Genomic DNA, 1,891 nt, shown 5'->3' with positions numbered 1-1,891 from the left:
GCCTCCAACTTTTCCCTAGTTCAGTTTATTGAGGTATAGAAGCTAATTTCCTCTGGATGAGGCTCCAGCTAAACACTTGTGGAACAGGCTCCCATTGCCTGTGGCTTCCCATCCTGAGAAGCTCATGGCAAAGTCCATCACAGAGCCCCCCTTCCCAAAAAAATCGTCAACCCCCCCCTCCCCACTTTCACCAGGGGCCCAACAATAGTCGCAGTCCTTTCCACGGATAGTATTAGTCGTTAAAAATAACATCAGAACGTCAGGTTCCGAGTAATATAGTTTCATTTCCGTTGTTTTTATTGTTATGGTTATTTTCTACTGATGGCAAGAAACTGCTTTTCCGTTTCTGCTCAGGCTACAGAGTTGCCATTTAAAATATATAAGTAGTGAAAAAGATTGAACCAGTTTAAGAATAACGCTAAGTCTCAGCAATACCGGTGGTAAGTTGTAGACAACAAGAGATGTATACAGACGGATCGCTAATGCTGCCGGAAGCCCCGCAACCAATTGTCGGACCACATCGCACCGCACCAGAGAGTATACAAAACCCCATGGAAACACCTCCAGGAAGTCAGGATGGCCGAGCGGTCTAAGGCGCTGCGTTCAGGTCGCAGTCTCCCCTGGAGGCGTGGGTTCGAATCCCACTCCTGACATTGTGTCCTTTTTCGTGTTTTTACTCTCCAAAGTCTAAGGAAAGGGCATACGTTTGACTGCGTGGTACAGAGCTGGACGTTCTTTTTACAGTTCAAAGTTAAATAAATGGCATTAGGAAGAAAAAGCCTGTTAAGAAGAAAATCTTTGTTTTGTAAAAAAAAGGACGTCCAAAAGTGTAAAGTACTACCTACGTGATTTGTAATTTAGTGAAAAATAACTTGTCAGGAGTGGGATTCGAACCCACGCCTCCAGGGGAGACTGCGACCTGAACGCAGCGCCTTAGACCGCTCGGCCATCCTGACTGCGTTGGCAGCTTTTCTAAACAAGCCTCTTTAGAACATCTATAGTGTGCGCATGCGTACGGAACAGCGTGAGCCCTGGCTTTGTTCTCCGCCCGGCGATGGGAGGAGCTGGATACTAGCGCCGGCTCGAAGGGGCGGGGTGAGATAGGACGAGGAGGAGAGGAGCGAAGAACCTCGGCGACAGTAGAGGGCGCGCGCGGCGTGCTGGAAAACCTGACAGGCGCAGGATTACTTTGCCGTACGTGCGCATTCGTGCCTCCCGCATGCATTTATTTTGCATGCATGCATTTACTATTCACATCAGCTTTGAATGTGGCATATCTGCAAGCAACCTTGCATTTCTTCACACATTGTGCGTTTTCTGTACTAAGCAATCAAGCCCACACCTGCACTGGCTTATAGATCTATGTGCTGCTGCCGGAACCAGGAGAAGCCGGGATATCGCCAGGTCTCATACCACCGGTCCCACGTTCTCCTTCGAAACGTTCGGCAAAACTGCAACTTCACATTTATGCGTGTGTTTAACTCAGTTTAGGCTTAGACTCCGGGTTAGACAGAGTCTTGCAGCTGCACAGCGGATCCGCCCTATTCCTTACCGTGCCCCCAGTGCTCAAACCATGCTTGGCACACAATAGGCGCTCACATAATGCTCGCGAATCAATCCTTCTCTCGCCTCCTCCTTCCTGCATTCTGTCATTTCGTGACTCATGGCTCCTCCCCCGCCCCCCAGCTCTGCGTGACGCCGAGCCGACCCCCGCAGCACTTTCTGCCCCCTCCTTCCCTAACCACAGACTTATCTACGCGCCGGCTGTGTCCAGAGACCAGAAGAGCTCCGGGCCACGAGGGCGCCTTTCTCCATGGAATTTCCGGGAGGCATTAGAGCACCCCCACCTCCCAGGATTTCATGCGGCCCCCATCCCTAGGCTCCCCGAGGC

General features: G+C 50.9%; 2 non-coding genes across 2 annotated transcripts; one reads left to right on the top strand and one right to left on the bottom strand.

The window, feature by feature from the left end:
- The first annotated feature begins 570 nt into the window (after positions 1 to 570).
- TRNAL-CAG (transfer RNA leucine (anticodon CAG)) lies at positions 571 to 653 on the top strand. Its single transcript has one exon. It is a non-coding gene; the product is annotated as a tRNA-Leu (tRNA).
- Positions 654 to 873: 220 nt separating this feature from the next.
- Positions 874 to 956, bottom strand: TRNAL-CAG (transfer RNA leucine (anticodon CAG)). The gene has a single exon. It is a non-coding gene; the product is annotated as a tRNA-Leu (tRNA).
- Positions 957 to 1,891: the final 935 nt, after the last annotated feature.

The sequence above is a fragment of the Rhinolophus sinicus genome, linkage group LG11, assembly GCF_036562045.2.
Source record: "Rhinolophus sinicus isolate RSC01 linkage group LG11, ASM3656204v1, whole genome shotgun sequence".
In the NCBI taxonomy this organism is placed as follows: domain Eukaryota; kingdom Metazoa; phylum Chordata; class Mammalia; order Chiroptera; family Rhinolophidae; genus Rhinolophus; species Rhinolophus sinicus.
The sequence above is the reverse complement of the archived record's forward strand: the minus strand, read 5'-3'. Positions and strand labels throughout refer to the sequence as shown.